The sequence below is a fragment of the Dasypus novemcinctus genome, chromosome 6 (assembly GCF_030445035.2).
Source record: "Dasypus novemcinctus isolate mDasNov1 chromosome 6, mDasNov1.1.hap2, whole genome shotgun sequence".
NCBI classification, from domain to species: domain Eukaryota; kingdom Metazoa; phylum Chordata; class Mammalia; order Cingulata; family Dasypodidae; genus Dasypus; species Dasypus novemcinctus.
The window spans coordinates 598,851-623,112 of NC_080678.1; the positions used below are offsets into that span (position 1 = coordinate 598,851).

At 40.3% G+C, this 24,262-nt stretch overlaps 1 pseudogene; it reads right to left on the reverse strand.

The window, feature by feature from the left end:
• The window catches only part of LOC131278862 (acyl-coenzyme A synthetase ACSM1, mitochondrial-like), a 136,903-nt pseudogene that overhangs the window by 44,679 nt on the left and 67,962 nt on the right, over positions 1-24,262 (reverse strand).

Here is a 24,262-nt window from a genome sequence, read left to right on the forward strand (position 1 = left end):
CCTACCAAAACTGATCTACACATTCAATGCAATCCCAATAAAAATCAACACAGCCTTCAATCTCTTGCTATCAGGGAAATGCAAGTCAAAACTACAAAGACATACCATCTTACTCCCATATTGGCAGCTATAAATAAAACAGAAGACTACAAATGCTGCAGAGGATGTGGAGGAATGGGAACACTCATCCACTGCTGGTGGGAATGAAGAAGGATCCAGGCATTCTGGAGGACAGTTTGGTGGTTTCTCAAAAAACTAGCCATAGATTTGCCATATGACCCACCAATTCCACTGCTGGGTATATACCCAGTAGAACTGAAAACAAGAACACAAACCGATATATGCACACCAATGTTCATAGCAGCATTGTTCACTATTGCCAAAAGTTGGCATCAACCTAAATGCCCATCAACAGATGAATGGATAAATAAAATGTGGTATATACATACAGTGGAATACTACTTGGCTTTAAGAACAAATACACTACAAGCACATGTGATAACATGGATGAATCTTGAGAACCTTATGTTGCGTGAAGCAACCCAGGCATTGAAGGACAAATACTACATGACCTCAATGATATGAAATAAGTAAACCAAGCTGCCTCAGAGAGTTAGAGACTGTATGATAGGCTTACAGGTAATTGGGGAGTAGAGGAAGGATGTAAGCTGATACCTACATGGGTGAAATCTATGATAACCTGGAGGCAAGTATTTGTACAAGGAAGGAATAAAATAGGGGCATAGGGTTACCTTTGGGTGGGGCTTATGGGCTTGATGGGGGGCTAGGGATGGGAGGATGGTTAATATTGCCCAAGAAATTGGGGAGAGGGTGGGGCAACATACGAACATAAGAGATTGTCAGGTATTTGGTTGAGAGTATAACGCTGAGAAAACCTTTTCAAAAATATAATAAGGAAAGTTACCTATTTAAGATGCTTAAAGGGGATAATCTGACACAGGACAGGCTCCTAGGGAATATGTGAATGCTCATTTTGCCATACTGGGTTATATCATTGGATAGAGACCCATATAATGAGAGTGAAGGTATACCCACATCCTGGGGAGGACTGATGCCCTCAAATAGAGGGAATTGAATCTCTCAAGAGAAATGGTGGCTCCCAGTGCATTAGGACAGTTGAGCATATCAAGCCCTCAACACTTTTGCAAGTATCTCTGAAAACGGCCCTTCAAGCAATGAAGATTGCCTGTTACTGTGGGCCCTAAGTGGAGGGGGAAAGAGGTATTGAATAGATGGAACTAATAACTGTGTGGGCAATAGAAGTGTTCCACAAGAGTATGCAAGGATGGATATAAGACATGTAAAATTACACAAAAATTATATAGGGGCTGACAGGCTAAAATGTAAATCATAATGTAAAACATAAGATAACCAAAAACTTAGAAAATTGTGTAGTCTAAAATATAAACCACAATGTAAACCCAAATGTTACCTTGTTTGAAAGCTATTGTCTCAATATCTGTACATCAGTTTCAGTAAATATGGTATGAATATGTAAAAAGATTATTGCTGTGGAAGGGAAAAGGTCTTATGTTGATATGTGGGAGTACTGTATATTGTATATATGAATTACTGTGATCTAAAACTCTTGTGAAGATAAGCTTAATAATTAGAAAAAAGAAAAGAAAAAGATAGGACATAGACACTGAGGAAAAGACGGAAGTAGTTGCCTTGACAATTTGCATACAGGGCAACACTTATTGCATTGATGGAAGGCAAAACATCAAAAACAAAGCTTTTGCATTTTTAAGTTTTAGGTTACCCCAATTTATTTTTAGTATAATTTTTCCAAATTAATATGTGTTCTATATCTAACCTTTATACTCATGGCTATATTCCATTTTACTATTAATGGAACCTGGCAATATATTGGGTTTTTCAGGAATTTTTGGATCACAGAGAGATTTAACAATGGCAGGGGAGGAATACTAGTGTGGGATGTTATTGACAGGGGATACATGGTTGGCAGGGAGTTCTACAGGGCATATATGCAGGGTACATAAAAATGTTTGGACATTTTCATAGTAGATACAATTAAAAACAGCAGCTGATGGAGTGCTGAGTTCCTAGCCAGGGGAGCTCTATCACAGTTCCTAAAGGAACAGCAACAATCCCCCAAGTGCAAGAGCAAAGATCAAAAAAGAAGGAAGGCCCAACAATGAGCCCTTGATACTAATGACTATGCTTGTGAGCCTGTGCACCTGAAATAAGAACAAGGCCTAGAGCTGCAGGGTGCCTAAGAGTTACCTCCTGAGAGTCTCCGTGTTGTTCAAATGTGGCCAGTCTCAAAGCCAAACTCAGCATGTAAATGCGTTTCCTTCCTCCCAGTGTGGGACTGACTCCCGGGGATGATCCTCCCTGACACTGAGGGATTACTACCAAATACCAGTTGATGATGTAAATAGAAATGACCTTGAATAAAAGGGTCAACTCGGACCAGCAGAATATCTCAGTCTACTTATAATATCAGGAGTTAAACATGCTTTTTGACCTGAATAAAAGGGGGAAATGGAAAGGATAAATGAGTTTATATGGCTATGAGTCTCCAAAAAGAGCTGGGGGGTTATCAGAGGGGTTGCCCTTATGCACAACTCAGCAGAGTCCCAGAGACAGATAAAGTAGATACAACCCCGGGTCTTGGTTCTTCTGAGGGCTACAGAGACCCACCGCTTCTATGGTCATGGTAGATGGAGTTCAGCGCCATGTCAGTTGGCCCTTCTTTGGAGTTTGTGTTTCTATGTGATGAAGCTGGACTCAGATATGATCTTTTTCACAAGCCTCTCCTGTTACTTTTACCAGAGTTGGTGCTGGGGTTTAATATATACCCAGGGGACATGAATCTCTGGTCTGACCATATGATAGCCAGGCCCTGAGCCTCAACAGACTTCAGCTCCTGCACTCTGGTTTATTGGACTTACCCCACTCAGTTAACATGGAGTTCAAGAAGGTCAACCACCACACCATGGTGCCAAGAGTGCCTACTACTGAAAGCAGGAGGGTTGCATCCAGCATCCATGTGGAATCTAAGCCCCCTTTTGATATAGATGTGGAGTGGACATAACCATTCCAAGGTCCACGGGATGGAGGAATAGAATATGGATTAGAGTGGACTTACTGATATTATATTCATGAACTATTGTGATTAGTAATCAAAGAAAATGTGGCATTGGTGTGGAGAAAGTGGCCATGGTGGCTGCTGGGTGTGTGGAATGGGAGGATGAGATGAGATGTGGAGGCCTTTTCAGGACTTGGAGTTGTCCTTGGTGATGCTGCAGGGACAGTTACCAGACACTGTATGTCCTCCCATGGACCACTGGGTGGAACGTGGGAGAGTGTGGGCTATGATGTGGACCATTGACCATGAGGTGTAGCAGTGCTCAGAGATATATTCACCAAATAAACTGAATGTCTCATGATGATGGAGGAGATTGTTGCTATGGGGAGAGGAGTGGGGTGAGGGGGTGGAGGTATATGGTGACCTCATATTTTTTAATGTAATATTAAATAAATAAATAAAGGCAAAAAAATAAAAAAATATTAAAAAGAAAATCACATTTTGGTAGCCCATAAACTAAAAGATATCAATAAGGAATCAACTGCACCACGCATTGTGAAGTAGGGGAGTGAAGGGTCTTTCTCCTGCAGTTCCGTCCAGAAATATAACCGTGCAAGCCCTTCAGTCCTTAACCTCTAAGGACTTACTGCTTCTGGAGGCATCTGTAATGGTGATCTCCTGGGACTGGCATTGCCCACGCTGACATGAGGTGAGAGAGGATTTGAATAAAGTGATAAAAGTTTCCTGAAATAGCTGCTTACCGTTCAAAGTGAGGCAGCACTTACCTTGGCCTCCTCTGTCCACCCAGCAGGGAATGAGCTTCTGGAGCTGCTGTTCCTCAGGGGAGCTGCACCGGGCTCTGGATCTATGAAGGCAGAAGAACTGCTGGGGGTTTCTTTAGATTTGGGTGGGAAAGAATAGCAAACCCTCCACCATCTTCCTCGGGCTCTTTACCCCCATTTAGGTTCCCACCAGAAGCCCAGGGTTTCCCAGATGCTCAGATGACCCCAAGAATGGAGGGAGGTCCCTTGACCCTTGAGGATGGTATGGCAGGTCTCTCACACAGGTCCAAGTGTTTTTATAACAAATCAAGCAACTGGAGCCAGGGCAGGGCTCAAAGAGCTGGACATCAGCATGAAAACCAGCACAGTTCATACTCATCAAGCCATGGGGGCTTGGTAGGATATCTGTCTCTACATAACCTGACTTCCATCTGTGATCCAGGATTATATAAACATTTAAGAATTGAAATGGCCTTACAGACATTTACAAAGTAGTAATGGGAAAAGGAAACAACTATGAGGCATTAATAGTAAAATTGGAGGGCTACATTCATTAGGTAGAGTATGATTACCTAGAAATTTATAAAGCACTGTCATTAATAGTAAAAATTTAAACCAGCAAAGGAAATATAAAGGAACCATTAACAATAAATGAATGTTGGCTGTCTTAGAGCAGATTTTGTACTAGACTGTGTGTTCACTAAGACACATCAAGAAAATGCTTCTCTAGACAGGCCAGAGATGCCACATTCTAAGAAGTTTTGTGTGATTTTTCTCAAAAGAAGGAAAAATAAACCCTTTATAAGGGGGAAGTGGGTGCTGACCCAAATTCCCACTACTGCCATCTCTCCAGTTGAGAGTATCCCCAAAGTCGAGGTGGAGGGTGTTTGCTGTCACTTGAGGGATATTAGCTCACAGTGGATGGACGAAGGAGACCCTGTGGCTGGGGGACATAAGATGATAGCATCTGATCCCCTTGAAGCAGGCTTCTCTCTTTGGTAAGTGTGTGGAATTCTTAATTGCAGCAGAAATTAATTAAGGGTTCTCCAAAGGGTGCTTCCTACCTCTCTGTGGAGGGGCATCCACATTGGCATTCCCAGCATAAGTATCTTATTTTTCTGGGATATTTCCAGTCTGGAATAAGGGAAAGAATAAAATGGAATGAAAATCAGAAAACCATGCCCTTAGATCAAGAACATGCTTGGTCTTAAAAACACAAAAATGCATTGAAAAGAAAATGGATGTCAAAATCTTGTACCTGTTAGGTTTATGTGCTCAAGGATCATGATATATGCAGCCTAGTCTCAGACATTTGCCAAAATAGGTAAACGGAAGGAAGGAAGGAAGGAAGGAAGGAAGGAAGGAAGGAAGGAAGGAAGGAAGGAAGGAAGGAAGGAAGGAAGGAAGGAAGGAAGGAAGGAAGGAGAGGAGAGGAGCAGGGAGAGAGGGATGAAGAGACAGAGGGTGACAGTAAATGTGCCAAAACATTCAAATTGGTGGGTCTGGGTTGGGGGACATGTTGGAGTTCTTTATGTGGAGTTTATTTTATTTAATTTGAGAGCAGTTCTGAAAGTATGAAATTATTTCCATTTTAATTTTAAAATAAAATCCTGTACCTGTGTTTCAAGTAGGCAGCTTCCCTTATCTGCTCAACCAATGCCTCTCTAAAGCATACATTTTGAGCTATGGGGTGAAACACATCCATGTTGAGTTGAGGTAGACCGTGCTCAGAAGGAAAAAAATGAAAAGAATAAAATCTTACCCAGCTATCAAGAACTTTCTCCTCATGAAAAGCGACCTGAGAAAGACAAAAAATAACAAAGAAAACACACAGTTTAGGGTTCCTGAGGGCCATTATAATCATGTGCATCAAGTAGTGAAACATTCTACAACAGTCTGACTGGTGAAAGTTACCTGTTGTCTCAATGAGCTCTCTGTTTGCTACAGGTTTTGTCCCATTTCTTCAATTCTTTGCCTACAAATGATGATTGATTAAGCAGGCAAAGCACAGGACTGCTGATACCATTCACCGATCTGCTTCTGTTCCCATGACCCACACAGCTGGCCCCTTGGAGACATTATCTCCACATGTACAAGCTCATGGCACATGATTATAAGAGCATAATATGATAAAAGCATTGTTCCACAGTTGCCCCACTTATTCATTACTGCCTGAAAGGTTCCAAGTGGTAGGCTATAATATTCTTACCCAGTCTCAGTATTTTCCTGATTATTCCTGATAGAATATCTTTCATCATAAAGCTTGATTCTTCCTTTACTAATATCCTTAGCATATTGCCTAGGGGTCTGACCACTGAGGTTATCAAAGGCACAATTTTAGGGCTCATGATTCACACTACACCAAGCTGCTTAACTAAAGAATTATGGCAATTTACATCACTCCCAGAGATGTTTGCATGAACAACATTCCCATACACTCTAGCTAATAGTGAGGATCAGAAAATTGGGGGTAGCTTTATATTCTTCCTTTGTAAGCTTATTTGTGTGTGTGCATATATGTGTGTGAATTCTCTGTGTATTCTGATCATTCATGGTTTTGCACTACCCTTCCCAAACAATGTACAAAAGGTTAACAATAAAACATTTCAACTGTGGTTTTCTGAGCCATGGTATCTGGTAGGTGAACTCACATGTAGTGCTTGACTTCCTCTGCCACTACTTGTTTTGTTCTCTTCCTATAAAAGTTGTAAGTGGCATTCATGTCACTCATGTGCTTTGTGTTCCAGCTTCCTAAGATGGAAAAGAAAGGACTATACATCAACTGAGGTTTTTACAGTTTATTCTGTTGAGACCACAGCACACAAAAATGCAGAGAAGTTTCTGGGGACCTGGGGGAGCTCTTTGAAGGTTGCAGCTGAGATGCTGGGGAGGGGGCTGCAGGGTTGGGGCTGGAGAGACCACCAGGGACTCAAGGAGGAAAAGAACCTTGTACCCTGCAGAGGGGGCTGGAGTCACTCTGCAGGGAGTGGAATGTCCTCCAAGACCTTCAGCCTGGAACAACATGAATTCCAGTGTATATTCTAGATTGTTTGAGAAATAGAGAGTAGGAGGGAGATGGGATAGGAAAGATGGGGTCTTTGGAGAGAGAGTAGGGCAGCAGATGGGACTTAGGGATGCTAGAGAAACAATCGGTATCAGCAAGAAAATGATTGGTATTTAGGGAACCAAATAACCATATGAGGCAGAGATTAGTTCTTTAAAAACAGTGACTGAAATGAGAAACTTTCCCTCATTAAATGGGCATCTCAACAGAATTTGGTAAGTAACTGGGAGACACAGTGAGATCAAAAGGAGAAATCAATGAGTGGTCTGGTGTCATGATTTAATGGCATAAGAGAATAGTGACCTAAGCAGTGAAAAAAGAGAGCCTGTATTTCCTATGCAAGACTCATCTTCTCACAGACTACTGTATATTCTGAAAGATAAAGTAGAGGAGGAAACACAAATAGCAATGACCCAAAAGCATATTCTCAGAGAAATTCAGTATTTTTGTGAAAGAACTAAAAAGCACAATAAACATGTATATTTCAAAAGTCACTGAACATTAAATTTGAGAGATATATTGTGAGGAGTATTGAATTGCCCTAGTATATTCCCCAAGACTATATTCCTTGCCTAACGGTGGTATAATAATTGCTTGGTAAATGACTTTGGGGCGTAGAGGAAGGTTGCGAGCTGACACCTACACGGGTGAAATCTATGGTAAGCTGGAGGGAAGTATTTGTACAGGGAAGGGATAATATGGGGGCATAAGGACACCTTTGGGTGGGGCTTTGCAGGTTTGAGGGGGGGCTGGGATGGGAGGCTGGGTAAGATGGCCCAAGAAATTGGGAGGAATGTGGGGGTAACATTTGAACATAGGATATTGTCAGGTATGTGGATGAAAGTATAATGTTGAGAAAACTTTTTCAAAAACACAATTAGGAAGGTTACCTGCTTAAAGGGGAGAATCTGACCCAGGGCAGGCTTCTAGGGAGTGTGTGAGTGCTCATTTTGTCATAGTGGATTATATCATTGGGTGGAGACCCATAAATTGAGAGTGAAGGTATACCCACATCCTCCCCGGGATTGATGTTCTTAAATAGAGGGAAATGTATCTCTTGAGAGAATTGGTGGCAAGTATCTCTGAATATGGTCCTTCATGTAATGAAGATTGATTGTCATGGTGGGCCCTGAGGGGAAGGGGAAAGAGGTATTGAATAGATGAAATCAGTGTAACTGTGGGGCAATGGAAGTATTTCACAAGATTATGCAAAGATGGATATAGAACATGTTAAATTACACCAAAAATGTATAAAATCCTATGGGCTAAAATGTAAATCACAGTGTAAAATGTAAGATAACTAAAATTTAGAAAATTGTGTAGTCTAAAATAGAAGCCATAATGTAAACTCAAGTGTAGCCATGATTGAAAGCTATTGTCTCAATTACTGTACATCAGTTGCAGCAAATATAATATGAAGATGTAAAAAAGATCATAGCTGGGGAAGGAACAAAGTGTTTGATGTTGGATATGTGTGTGTACTGTATATTGTATATATGAATTACTGTGATCTAAAACTTTTGTGAAGACAAACTTAATAATTAGGGAAAAAAAGAAAAAGAAAGGATGTAGACACTAAGGAAGAAATGGAAGAAATTGCCTTGCCACTTTACATACAGGGCAACACTTATTGCAGTGATGAAAGGCAAACCATCAAAAACAAAGCTTTTCCATTTTTCAATTTTTTGATACCCCAATTTATATTTGCTTTAATTTTTCTAAATTGGTATGTATTCTATATCTACCCTTTAAACCCATCACTATATTACATTTTACTATTAATGGAGCCTGACAATATAATGGGCTTCATTTTTGAAGAAGTTTTGGACCACAGAGAGGCTCAACTATGGCAGGGGAGGAATACTGGTGTGGGGTGTTATTGATAGGGGGCACATAGTTGGGAGGGAGTTCTCCAGGGCATGTATATAGGGTACATAAAAATGTTTGGATGTTTTCATAGTGATTACAGATTGAAAGGACAACTGAGGGAGTGCTGAGTTCCCAGTCAGGGGAGGTCTATCACATTCCCCAATGGAATAGCAAAAATTCCCAAAGTGCATGGAGAAGACCAATAAAGAAGGATGGTCCAACAATGAGCCCTTGATACTAATGACTAGGCTTGTGAGCCTGTGCACCTGAAATATGAAGTAGGCCTAGACCTGCAGGGTGCCTAAGAGTTACCTCCTGAGAGCCTCCATGTTGCTCAAATGTGGCCACTCTCAAAGCCAAACTCAGCATGTAAATGCATTGCCTTCACCCCCAGCATGGGACATAATTCCCAGGGATGAGCCTTCCTGTAGCAGCTGATGATGTAACTAGAAAATGACCTTGAATAAAAGGGTCTACTCAGACCAGCAGAATATCTCAGCCTACATGTAATATCAGGTGTTAAAAATGCTTTTTGACCTTGGATAATAGGGGGAAATGGAAAGGACAAATGAGTTTATATGGCTATGAGTCTCCAGAAAAGAGTTGGGAGGTCATCAGAGGGATCACCCTTATGTATGCCTCAGCAGGGTCCCAGAGACAGCCAAAGTAGACACAAGCCCAGGTATTGTTTCTTCTGATGGCTACAGAGACCCACAGGTACTATGGCCATGGAAGATGGAGTTCAGTGCCATGTCAGTTGGCCCTACTTTCAAGTTTGTGTTCCTGAGTGTGAAGGAGTTGGACTCAGATGTGATCTTTGTTCACAAGCCACTGTTACTGGAACTGTGGTTGTCACTTGGGTTTGGTGTATACTCAGGGGACCTGAATCTTTGGATGCTCCATGTGATAGCTAGGCCCTGAGCCTCAACAGACTTGCAACTCCTACACTCTGGTTTACTGGACTTATGTCAATCAGCTATCAGAAAAGTGAAGATGTTCAACCATCACACCATGGAGCCAAGAGTGCCTACAACTGAAAGCAGGAGAATTGCATCCATCATCCATGTGGAATCTAAGCCCCCTCTCGATATAGAGGTGGAGTGGACATAATCATCCCAGGATCCATGGGATGGAGGAATAGACTATGAATTAGAATGGACTTACTGGTGTTCTATTCTGGAACTATTGTGATTAGTAATGGAAGAAAATGTAGCATTGATGTGGAGAAAGTGGCCACAGTAGCTGCTGAAGGTAAGGAGAGGGAAGAAGTGATAGGATGTGGGGGCATTTTCAGGACTTGGAGTTGTCCTGGGTGGTATTGCAGGGACAGCTGCTGGACATTTTATGTCCTGTCATGGCCTACTGTTTGGACTGGGGGAGAGTGTAAACTACAGTTAAAACCACTATGCATGTGGTGTAGCAGTGCTCCAAAATGTATTCTCCAAATGCTATGAATGTGCCACAATGGTGAAAGAGGTTGTTGATGTGGGGGAAGTGGGGTGAGGGGTGTGGGGGATATATGGGGACCTCATATTTTTTTAATGTAACATTATAAGAAATAAATACAAATAAATAAAATAAACAAACAAAAAGATTTATCCTTGATATTTGATTCTTTTAGTTGCTATTGAGAATGGGATTTTTTTCTTGATTTCTTCTTATGCTTGTTCATTGCTTGTGTATAGAAACACTATTGATTTGGGGGAATTGATCTTATACCCTGTGACTTTGCTGAATTTATTTATTTTCTCTGAGAGCTTTGTTGTGTGTTTTTCAGGATTTTCTTTATATAGGATCACAGCATCTGCAAATAGTGCAAATTTTACTTCTTCCTTTACAATTTGGATGACTTTTATTTCTTTATCTAGCCTAATTGCTTTAGCAAGAATTTCCAGTACAGCATTAAATGACAGTGGTGATAGTGTGCATCCTTGTTTTGTTCCTGATTTTAGAGGGAAAGCTTTCACTTTTTCATCATTAAGTAGAATGTTACTTGTGGGCTTTTCATACATGCCCTTTCATGTTGAAGAAGTTCACTTCTATTCCTACTGTTCTAAGTCCTTTTATCAAGACAGTGTGCTGTATTTTGTCAAATGCCTTTTCTTCATTAATTGAGATGAGCATGTGTTTTTTTTTCCCTTTATTCTCTTAATCTGGTATATTACATTAATTAATTTTTGTATATTTAACCAACCTTTCATATCAGGGATAAATCTCACTTGGTCATGGTGCATAATTTTCTTTTTTTTTTTCTTTTTTAAAAAATTTCTCTCTCTCCCCTCTCCCCAACCACCCCACTGTCTGCTCTGTGTCCATTTGCTGCATGTTCTTCTTTGTCCGCTTCTGTTGTTGTCAGCAGCACAGGAATCTGTGTTTTTGTGTATGTGTGTTGTGTCATCTTGTTGTGTCAGCTCTCTGTGTGTGCAGCACCATTCCTGGGCAGGCTGAACTTTCTTTCACGCTGGGAGGCTCTCCTTACAGGGCGCACTCCTTGCGCATGGGGATCCCCTATGCAGGGACATCCCTGCATGGCACAGCACTCCTTGCGGACATTAGCACTGCATGTGAGCCAGCTCCACATGGGTCAAGAAGGCCTGGGGTTTAAATCACAGACCTCCCATGTGGTAGATGGCCACCCTATCCACTGGGCCAAGTCCGCTTCCCTAATTTTCTTAATATGCTGTGGAATGAGGTTTGCTAGCATTTTTTTTTTTTTTTGAGGATTTTTTCACTTATACTCATAAGAGATATCGGATTGTAGGTTTCTTTACTTGTGGTATTTTATCCAGCTTTGGTATAAAGGTAATGTTGGCCTAATAGAACGAGTTATGGAGTGTTCTTCCTCTTCAATTTTTTGGAAGAGTTTGGACATAATTGGAATCAAGTATTCTTAGACTGTTTGGTAAACATCCCCTGTGAAGTCATTTGGTCCTAGGCTTTTGTTGGGAGGTATTTATTTTTGCTTTCTTTTGCTTTTTTTAGGAGGCACCAGGGATTGAGCCTGGAATCTCATACATGGGAAGCAGGCACTCAACCATTAAGATACACACACCCATATTTTGGGAGATTTTATCTTATTATTGTCGTGAAATTTATTTCCACTGATAGTTTATGTCTTCATCATTTATCACTAGGATTTCTCCAGGTTTCTTAGCATTATATAATAATGCCATCTGTTGTTTTTTTATCTTTTTTATTTTATTTTTAATTAATTAATTTATTTTTAATGTTACATTAAAAAATATGAGGTCCCCATATACCCCCCCCTTACCCCACTCCTCCCATAACAACAACCTCCTCCATCATCAGGGGACATCCATTGCACTTGGTGAACACATCTCTGAGCACTGCTGCACCACATGGTCAATGGTCCACATTACAGTTTACACTCTTCCCCAGTCCACCCTGTGGGCCATGGGAGGACATACAATGTCCAGTAACTGTCCCTGCAATACCACCCAGGACACCTTCAAGTCCTGAAAATGCCCCCACATATCTCCTCTTCCCATTTCCACCTTCAGCAGCTACCATGTCCACTTTCTCCATCTCAGTGTTACATTTACTTCCACTACTAATCACATTAGTTCCAGAATAGAGTATCAGTAAGTCCACTCTAATCCATACTCTATTCCTCCATTCTATGGACCCTGGGATGGCTATGTCCACTCCACCCCTCTATTGAGAGGGTGCCTTGACTCCACTTGGAGGATGAATGCAATTCTCCTGTTTGCAGTTGTAGGCACTCTTGGTTCCCTGGTGTGGTGGTTGACCTTCTTCACCTCCCTGTTAGCTGGCTGAGATAAGTCCAATAAACCAGAGTGTAGGAGTTGCAAGTCTGTTGGGGCTCAGGGCCTGGCTATCACATGGACAGTCCAGAGATTCAGGTCCACCAACTATACATTAAACCCCAGCACCAACCACAGGTTTGGTAAAAGTGACAGGAGAGGCTTGTGAACAAAGATCACACCTGAGTCCAACTCCATCACACTCAGGATCACAAACTCCAAAGTAGGGCCAACTGACATAGCACTGAACTCCACCTGCCATGACCCACCTGTGGGTCTCTGTAGCTCTCAGAAGAAACAATACCAGGGGTTTTATCTACTTTAGCTCTCTCTGGGACTCTGCTGAGGTGTGCATAAGGGTGACCCCTCTGATGACTTCCCAACTCTTTTTTGGAGACTCATAGCCATATAAACTCATTTGTCCTTTCCATTTCCCCTTTTATTCAGGGTCAAAAAGCATTTTTAACTTCTGATATTACATGTAGGCTGAGATATTCTGCTGGTTTGAGTTGACCCTTTTATTCAAGGTTGTTCTCCAGCCACGTCATCAGCTGGTACTTGGTAGTAATCCCTCAAGCCAGGGAGGATCATCCCCAGGAGTCATGTCTCACGCTGGGGGGAATTTACTTGCTGAGTTTAGCTTCAAGACTGGTCACATTTGAGCAACATGGAGGCTCTCAGGAGGCAACTCTTAGGCACCCTACAGCTCTAGGCCTAGTTCTTATTTCAGGCCCACAGGCCCATAAGCATAGTCATTAGCATAAAGGACTCATTGTTGGACCATCCTTCCTTATTGGTCTTAGCCATTGCACTCAGAGGATTGTTGCTGTTCCATTGGGGAATACGACAGAGCTCCCCCAGGCAGGAGCTCAGCATTCCCCCAACCATCATTCACAACTATAACCATTATGAAAATATCCAAACACTTTTATGCACCCCACACATATGCCCTGGAGAACTCCCTCCCAACCATGCACCCCCCCACCAATAACACCCCACACCAGTATTCCTCCCCCACCACCATCGAATCTCCCTGAAAATGAAGCCCAATATATTGTCAGGTTCCATTAACAGTAAAATGGGATACAGTGATGGGTTTAGAGGTTAGATATAGAATACATACTGATTTAGAAAAATTAAAGTAAAAAGAAATTGGGGTATCAAAAAATTTAAAAAAATTAAAAAGCTTTGTTTTTGATGTTTTGCCTTCTATTACTGCAATAAATGTTGCCCTGTATGCACATTGGCAAGGCAACTTCTTCCATCTCTTCCTCAGGTCAAAAAGTTACATTAAAAAATATAAGAGGTTCCCAGGGAGATTTTTGATTACTGATTCAATCTCTTTACTAGAAATTTATTTCTTAATATTTTCTATTACTTTTTGAGTCAGTATAGGTAGTTTGCACATTTCTGGGAATTTGTCCATTTCACCTAGTTTATCTAATTTATTGACCAACAGTTTTTGACAGTATCCTTGTATAGTACCTTTTATTTCAGCTCAGTCAGTAGTAATGTCTCCCTTTTCATTTGTGATTTTCATCATTTATATCATCTTTCTTTTGTTCTTTGTCATCTAGATAAAGGTTTGTCAATTTTATTGATCTTTTCAAAGAAAGAAATTGTGATTTTGTTGATTCCCTCTTTTTTTTTCTCTTTCATATATCTCCACTGTAATCTTTATTTCATTCCTTCTGCTCAATTTAGGGTTAGTTTTTTCCTTTTTTACTAGTTCTTCAAGTTTTGAGGTTAGGTCTCTGTGATGGTTAGGGTAATTTTGGTCAAGCAAGTCCTGGGCTAATTTAATATAAGGACATTTATGAGCTTTAGTCATCAGTGAGTTTACTGTATAGATGGCTGATTACATCTTCGATCAACCAGGGAGATTGCCATCAGCAATGAGTAACAATTTATCCAATCAGTTGAATGTCTTAAAAGGGAAGTGATTTCAACATTCACAGAGAATTTCCCACCTCATCTTTGGACAGTTAACCTCTCCCAGAAACTCATCAAAGACCTTCATTGGACTTTCATCAGATTCCCTGGTTTGCAGCCTGTTTGTGGAAACTGGACTTGTGCATCCCCACAGTCGTAAGACTCTTACAAAATCTCATACTATTTACAGATACCTCCTGTTGATTCTGTTCCCTAGAAAATCCTAATAGTCTCTGATTTGAATTCTTTCTTCTTTTTTAATGTAAGCACTTAGAGATATAATTTCATCTCAGCAATGACTTTGCTGTGTCCCATAAATTTTGGTATGTTGTATTACCATTTTCATTTGCCCTAAGATATATCTTAATTTCACTTCTGATTTCCTCTTTAATCCATTGATTTAAGAGTATGCTTTTTAATTACCACACATTTGTGAATTTTCCATTTCTACTTGTTACTGTTTTCTAGCTTCACTCCATTGTGGTCAGAGCATATATATTATATGATTTCAATATTTTTAATTTATTGAGATTTGTTTTGTGACCCAACATATGCTATATCTTGGAAATGATCCACGTACCTGTGAGAAGAATGTGTATTTTTTTTGTTGGGTGAAGTGTTCTATATATGTCTGTAAGATCTATTTGTTTTAGTGTATCATTCAAGTCCTGTACTTCTTTACTGATCTTCTGACTAGATGTTTTACTCATTATTGAGAGTGGTGTGTTAAAGTCTCCTACTATTAATGTAGAACTGTCAAGTCTGTCAGCATTTGATTCATATATTTGGGGTCTGCTGTTAGCAGCATACCTAATTGTTACATCTTCCTGTTGAACTGTCCCCTTGATTAGTATATAATGACCATCATTGTCCCTCATAGCTGTTCTGACTCAAAGTCTGTTTTACCCAATATTAATACATCCCCCCCAACTCTCTTTTGTTTACTAATTCCATGGTATGTTTTTTCCATCCTTTCACCCTCAACCTACTTATAACTTTGAATTTAAGGTGAGTCTCTTACAGACAGCATATAATTGGGTCATGCTTTTTATCCATTTTGCCAGTTTCTGCTTTTTGACTGGAGAGTTTGATCCATTTACATTTAAAGTTACTATTGATAATATAGGACTTTCTTCTGCCATTTTGCTATTTAACCTCCATAAGTCTTATAGTATTGTCACTCACTTCTGTTAATACCTACTGTGGTAGCTTGAGACTATAAATTTCAAAAAGAGAGAATATATTTGTAATCTGGTCTTTTCCTCTGGGTGTGATATATTTTGATCGTATTACATTCAATTGAGATGTCTTTGATTAAATTATGTTAAGATTAGGGCTTTGATTTGACCACCTCAGTAGAGTAATAACTCAATTTAAGTTCCTTTCCTCTTGATGGACTATATAAATGGGCACTCACTCAAGAAGATACACAGAAGATACACAGAAGATGAGAGAGAAAATTTTGTCAGTTTTGATCCTGGGACCCTGCATAGAGCAGAGGCATTCACCTGATAGTTTGCAACTGAAGAGCCCAGAGCCCTGAGCAGCTGAGAAGGCCCAGAAAGAAATGAGCTCTCCAACCTACAGCTGAGGTCAGGAAGAAGCTGGGCCCATGGAGCTTTAAGAGGAAGAGGAAGACTGAACCCTCACAGAGATCAATGATCAACTTGCTTCAACAAGTGGCAACAGTGTTGGCAAAAGTACCTTGAGTTGGACTCTTTAGGGCAAAGTACCTTGACTCTTTAGAGCCTTGTAAATATAAGCTTTTACCCCAAATAAATACCCTTTATAAAAGTAAAAGATTTCTGGTACTTTGCATCAGCACCCCTTTGAGTGTGAGTTATTTGTTACAAATTATGAATGAATATCATAAAAATCTTACTATTAACTATAGTCCTACCTTAAATTTAGTGTATTTGCCCTGCCAACCTACCCTATTATTATTTTTAAAATATACTTTTATGACAGAAGATTTAAACTTACAAAACAATCATGCACATGTGCAGAATCCCCAAACAACACCCCTTCATCAACATACCACACTGTTGTGGAACATTTGTTACAGATTTTGAGATAATATCATCAAATTATTATTAGGTCCACAGCGTACATTTTTGGCACACTTTTTCCATGCTCCCCCATTATCAACTCAGTACGTCTTTGGCATAGGTGAATGAATATTAGATCAGAGGTCACTCCAGTTGTACTTTTCCCATACATCTTCACATTCCCACCACCCTGCAATAGTGATGTACATCTTTAGCTCACAAAGAACCCTCTTGCATCTGTACCATCATCCACAATTCTCATCCACCTCTGGGTTGACTGTGCTATTCATTCCCTAGATTATTCTCTAACTTTCTGTTGACAGTCATTTACATCCCTAGACCACCATTTTCAGGCACATTCCCATTTATAAACCAGTTGTTAATCATTAGAATGTGTTCCCATCAACTCCATCCATTTCACACCTTTACAGTAAAGTTAATTAATACTTCAACATATATTAAACATTAGTTGTCCATCTCAGTTCTCCTCTTATCTTCTGTAAGAATCCACCACATAACACCAAGTCTTGATATTTTCCTATATTTTCTTCTAGAAGCTTTATGGTTCTTGCTTTTGTATTTAGGTTTTTTATCCAATTTGAGGTATTTTAAAAAATAAGGTGTGAGATAGGGGTCCTCTTTACTTCTTTTGACTTTGGATATCCACTTCTCTCAGCACCATTTGTTGAATGGACTGTTCTGCCCAGGCTGGGTGGGTTTGACAGGCTAGTCAAAAATAAACAAACAAACAAAAACCCCACCCTGCTGTGATCACATATGGACATCATATGTGATACCCAATGGACATCAAGATTCGATACAATCTGGGTACTTCTCAGATTAATATCCATTTTGCTTTCATTCAATACTAACACAAAATATCAAAGGAAGTAACACCTTATACTGAAATCAAGAGTATATTGGTGCAAATATATTACAGATTTTGATGCAACTTCTCTGTGGATAAAATAAATGAAGACTTCTAAGAAAAAACCTGACAGTTTGTAAAGCTGCATACTTATTCTGTCTATCCCCTTGCTTTCAACAATGAAAGTCATTTTAGAAATGTGTTTGATTAATGTAAAAATTGCGCACTCAGGATGAATATACTTTCCAAATGTGAAAAACAAAAAAGGAAAGATATGGAAAAAGGAGAAATCACTGGATAAAACTATCAATGTTACAGGAAATAGGCATATCAAAAAATAAGGAAATTATAAACATAATTTACCTTTGAGGTGGAGGTAAAAAAATGAATTAAATGCCTTCTGCATTAAATTTTTGAGAGAATATTTATTTTCAATGAATGCATCTGACTTCCAGCCACTACTGTAACTCTTATATATTCTGATTAATACTGTAGAAATTTCATCTTAAGTGGTTTTAAGCAACATGCAGTATCAATAATTGATTGTAAAAAAATTAAAAAATGGATTCATGAAATATTACCAGTGCAATTTATCTGAAATCGGAAGTAGGCTTGATAACTTTTCTTAAAAAAATAAAGGCCCAGAGGGTTTTGTGACAGACGTTCCAGTAAGATGAAATTAATTAAAAATGATTTCAGATAGTTTAACATGGCAATTCTCTCAACTGAAAATGAGATAAGGTAAGAAATATATTTTTAAAATATTACTGATGAGTGTGCTTATGTTCAAGTCAGAAAGGTTGCATTGTAACAGAACCTGGTTTAGGAATAAGTTAAATATTTAAACTTAAAACAATGTTGTGAGTTTGAGAACCTACTCTTTACTCTTCTAGTATTTTCCTACTTAAAAACTACTCAGAAAAAAACACCACAACATTAAAACAATGTTCTAAAAACCTGTATACAGAGCGGCATCCTGCCCTTCCCTGGAGTCCAAGAAGTCTCATGTCTCTGACTCATTCCCTGGAAGGTCTCATCATTTTGGGGATCAGTTCCCGCTGGTTTCCCTTTCTGTGAATTTGTGTCCAGACTTTTCCCCAGAAACAATCCTGAACAAGTAGAAAGACGACAGTGTCCATGATTCTGAGGCGCAAGGCCCTCGATCATGTACGTATTTAATAAAATTAGTCCTGTAAATTATTTTTAAAAATTGAATCGTAAAAGTTGGAAACGGTCCAGAAGGTGGAAGGTTCTGTGATCACTGTTTAAGTAAAGTGTTTCAAGAGGAGCCGCGGGAAAGCTCCCTCAGCCCTTGGGGCCTGAAAAAGCGACTTTTCGACCCACCATCCGCCCGCACCAACTTGGTCCAGAGGTGCGGCCGCGCCTCCACAGCGGCAGGTCCCGCAGGAACAACGAGCGGGACCCACCTGTGGCCGCCGCGGGTGACTCCGACTCCCCCCGCGGCGCCAGCGGCCAGAACCGGCGAGCGCGGACGCCCTCCGCCGCGGCGCCCCCTCGCGGCCGTCCTGGGAATCGCTCAAACTCCCAACGCCCAGGTCTCTCTCTGCCCGGGGCGCTGCAGGTGCCCTGCTCAGGGCAAGCCTGCTCGCTGGGCTGCCCCCTGCCTGTGAACAGCGCCGGGAAAACAAGGAAATCTGCATGCATTTGAAGAATTAAAAACCCCCTCTTTAGCAGGACGGAATGCCAGGATAGACTTCAGATTTCCACAGAAAAGAAGTGCTCTCACCAAAACCCACGAGACACAAGCGACCTGCTTCTGCCACCAGGTTCTCCATCAGATCTACAACCTCTTCCACACAGAGGACTTCAGTGCAGCTTGGAATTCGACCGTCCTGCATAAATTACTCTCCAACCTTGACTGCAATCAGGAACCTCCAGCAGTGAAGATGAAAGTAAAAAATCTGGCTTGTCCCGATTTGGGAACTGTTTATCCAAGGAATGTCGAGGGATTCATTCTCTATTTGAAATCAAAGGACTTCAGCTGCCGTGCCTGAATGTTATCAGAAGGGAAACTGAAGTGTGCTTTTCCACGTTTAACATACCCACTGCAAAATTAGGATGTAAAGGAGAAAGTTACCTTCAGGATTCCCTGTAATTTGCTCCTCTAGCCCCAGAAAGCAATCTGGCCTCACACTTCTGGATCAGCTGGAAACTAGCTGAAACCAAAATCATGGGATAATATTAACAATATGTTGTACATCGTGAGATACAAAAGGTAGCCTATTTTTTTTCCCCCTCTGTGTGGTCTTCAGCGCTTTCTTTATATTTCTTGATATATATATATCAAGCTTTCTTTATATTTCTTGATATATATATATGTATATATATATATATATATTCAATTTTCCCCCTTTCAAAGATGTTTCCAATCTCTCATTCACCACTAAATGTCACTCATATTTCATTGTTGATTTCATGGGTTGGCTGAAGTTTGAGATTCTCCTGATCTCATTTGACACACTGGTTTGTATCATTTGTAGAGTTACTGGCTGTGTAGTTGCATTTAAGTGCTGAGAGATCAGATAACGACTGAGGAATATTATGATTAAGAAGATAAAAAGTACCCCTATGTTTACATCTCTGAACTAAGGTCCCCATGAACCACGACTCAGACCAATCAGATTCAGAAGGTATGTCAGCTGGTTTGGCTGCTTCCCTAGCATGGGCTTCTGCTGCCACTGCCTCTTGGTGAACTTCCTTTTGACTGTTTTTTTTACAAATACACAGCACTGGGTGCCCACCAGTACACACACACCTCCTTGGGAAATCAGAATATAGTCTAATGCCAGATGATTTTGTAGAGTCATTTTTGGAGTTCTGTTTCTTCATCAGCTAATGACCTGATTACTTGCCCTAGGTGGGCAATAGATTTTTCTAACTCTAAAACTACCTTTTCCAATAATCTTATGGTGTATCTTCCAACATAGGAGGTTGCTCCAGTGACAGGGAATTATACCAAAACAGAACACCCTATGAGTGTAGCCTGAGTTAATGGGTTTTTCTAGGATCCATTTAGAGCTGTATCTCATCTGGCAAAATCTCTTCACTCTAGAGTATGAGAAGATGCCATAAGAGCCCTCATTTGTCTAATTTTCTCCTTTGGAAGTATATCATAAATAGTCATTTGGGGAACAGCATAAGCTATGTAACTGGAAACAACGCAGTTTATGGAGAGTACTATAAGGGAATGGGATACTGGCTTGTTGAGCTAATTGGGTATAAATTCCAAAATGAGGGCCATAATCATCATCTTCATCATCTTCTGATATCTTGGTGCCACTTAACCAACAATTTCCCTTGTCTGATCCTTCAACCACCAGAAATTTGTGCCTTAAGTGGAATAACTATTTATGTTATTAAAACCGTGGAGAAAAATGTGTCTCTAAAGGAGATCTGGCTCCCACAGTCTACTCTTGACTCATGAAAGCCAAAGGAGTCTTGTCATATAGAAACTGAACATTTCCTATGCACAGTGCCATTGTTATCTGCCTGGTTTCTAGTAAAATAGCACATTCCTTGGGTTAAAGAGGGCACATTATAACCCCAGTCTCAGGCACTCTTAAGTCACAGCCCAGAGTCATTCCGAAAAGGAGATCTAGCTGACTGGGTATGATGTTTCCTGACAAAGCAAGGTCTACAAGTGGAAGGGGTGGTTATTAGAGGACTACCTATTTTGAGACTAGTGGGGGATGGGCACAGTCCCAGGAATTACTTTTGTTCAAGGAAGGGGAATTGGGTAAAGAGAAGATAAAAGAAAGTCATGGCAAAGGTAGGGTATTGTTGGGGATGGAGATTGGGCACTGTGAGGGGAATAGGCTGAATAACAGAATGTAGGCAGATGACTGAAAGGAAGAGACAGGGAATAAAGAAATCCAGAAGGGGAAGTGAACATTGCTCAACTAATAGAGTGTCCGTCTACCATACGTAGGGTCCAGGGTTCAATCCCCAGGATCTCCGGACCCATGTGGTAAACTGGCCCATGTGCAGTGCTGCTGCATGCAAGGAGTGCCATGCCATGCAGGGGTGCCCCCGCATAGAGGTGCCCCATGCACATGGAATGCATCCTGTAAGGAGAGCTGCCCTGCCTGAAAAAAGTACAGCCCACCCAGGTGTGGCACCACACACAAGCAGAGCTGGTGAAGCAAGATGATGCAACAAAAAAGACAGTTTCCCAGTGCCACCAGATAATGTAAGTGGATGCAGAAGAACACATAGCAAATGGATATGGAGAGCAGACAACACAGGGGAAGGGGAGAGAAATAAACAAGATAAATCTTAAAAAAAAATCCAGGAGGGTCTTGATCTATGGTCTTGGACATGACCTGCTTGGGTAAAAGCTGTCTACCTCATTGCTGTCTGCTTCTAGAATCCTCCTATCAATTTCAGTTTGAGGCCTGAAATGGCAGGAAACTCCCAAGTTCTTGGATCATGTTTCAGTTGTGACATGTGGAGCCAGGGACCAATTCCCTGTAGTTTTATTGCTGTAGTGACGGTCAATAAGACTTGATAAGGTTCTCTCCATCTAGGTCCTAAAACAGTCTTTTGTCAATGTCTCTTCCAGTATACCAGTTCTCCAGGTTGAAGGTCATATATAATCTACTGTGGAGAAACCTTTGGGAAAGGAGCCTGGATTTCTGAATGGTGGAATTGGGTAGATGCTATTAGTCCCTTACAGTAATTAGCAATTTCAGATTGTAATAGATTGGGGTCTGGTAGAGCAGGAGAAATAATGAGCTTCATGTGTATTCCCATTATGACTTCAAAGGGGACCTGCTGGTGTTCTCTCAAGAGTCTAGATTTTCTGGTCATCAAGGTTAAGAGAAGACCCTTAGGTCAAGGTAGAGAGAGACTCATATAAATTAGCCAATTTAAATTTTAAGATAGCATTCAGTCTTTTTACCTTTCCTGGTGATTGAGGGTTTAGAGACAGTGTAGCTTTTGGCTGATAGGTGAGACCTTGTAAGGTTACCTGATTACATTTACAGTAAAGTGGGTGCAACTATCATTTGAGAGCATAACAGGAATTTCATAGTAGTTGTTTTTGTTTTGTTTTGTTTTGTTTTTTGTTTTTAGCTGCTGTGAGAGCAGTAGCCTTGTGACAAAGAAAGGCCTCTATCCATCCAGATATAGACATATGAAAACAAGGACATGTTCACATCCCATAGACAGGGGGAGCTTCACAAAGTCCATTTAAAGATGTTCAAAAGGTCCCTGTTACTGGACATTTTTGGCCCAGCCCCAGCTGTACCCTTTTACCAGGGTTATTAATTGACAGGTGGAACATGATTCATATACTTGCCTTGCTTCTCGAGTAAAATTTGTTTGTTCTTGTTTTTGTTTTTTTGCTGAGGTTGACACTCTCACCTGTAATTGATTCAAGCAGTTTCAGGGAAGCATCATAGTAAAACAATGCAGGTGACAAGGAAATGTGGTTGTTTCTGGGGCACATAACATTTTTAAAGAATAGCTAAAATGATGACCAACACCATGTTGTGATCTAATATCAGGTAGATCAGTATTAGGACACCTCATGGACAGTGAGGACATTGTCAAAGCTCTAGGATATATGATTTCTGAAATATTTAATTTGTAACATTTTCCCATATGAATTTACCCAACAGAATGTTAGAAAATCCTCTTTAATTTGACAGTTTCCAAGCAACTCATGACATATCAAATAAAACTATTTCTAGCACTTCTCTTTATATAAGGTGAAAGAATAAATCCTTTGTGCTTTTCTAGGGACCCTCTGGATAACCCCAGAGGCAGACTGAAATAAAAAAGATATTTGGGGCTTGACTTTGAGAAGGCAAAATGCCAAAATTTGTCAGGAGGTTTGAACAATTGGTTAAATCAGATAATATGTCACTGGTAGACAATAGTTGGCTCCCTATTTAACCAAAGTGACAAAAAAATATTTTTCAAAGTAAATGTAGGAGGTAACATGAGTGTAAGCAAAAACAAAACCTTAATTGTTTTAAACGTGAGATGACTTCTTCTCTTAATAAGGTCAAATGTAATGCACAGAATCTTTGCCTTCTGGGAAGATTACTCAAATGGCTAAGAAGTTCTACCACTTATTACCAACAGCTGACCACTAACCCAAGAAAATTTCATCATTTTAACAAAGAGAAAACCAAATTCTAGTTTGGACAAATATACTCTTTGATATGAATAATTTTATAAATAAACCTACAAATCTTAGGACCAACTATGACAATGTTCATTTCCATCACCTTCCACTGTTTCCACATCCTTTCAGGTTTTGTCCTACACTTTTCTGTTTCTCATTCTGCAACAACCAGTCAACCTTTTCTTTTTTTTACTTTAGGACTCAATTTAGGACTAAAACAAAAAGTTTTTCCTTAACAAAAGCACATCATGCCTTACATATTTAAGTTCCCAAAAAGATATTGGAAATTGTCTTCAAACTGACATCCTAAAAATGTGCAGACTTTTGAAATAAAGTTTATTGGTGTAATAGCTCAACTTGGTGGGTTCCAGGGCTGCCTGGGCATCCCATAGGCCCCAGGGGTTTGAGTGTGTGTCAGTCTAGGTGTCTGAATCTGAGTGTGTATGTGTGTCCCTGGGCATGTCTCTGTATGTTTCGGTTTTGTAATCTGCCTGCATTTCTGTGTGTCTGAGTTGTGTTTGTGAGTGTGTGAGATTTGTATCTGGGAGGGTATTGATTATGTGTGTGTGCTTTCCCATGCGGCTATGTTTAGGTATCTCTGGGTGTGTATGTGTGCCTGCATGTTGCCAGTGAATGTGTGTCAGTTGTGCATATCTGTGTGTCTGTACCTGTGTGTGTGTGTCT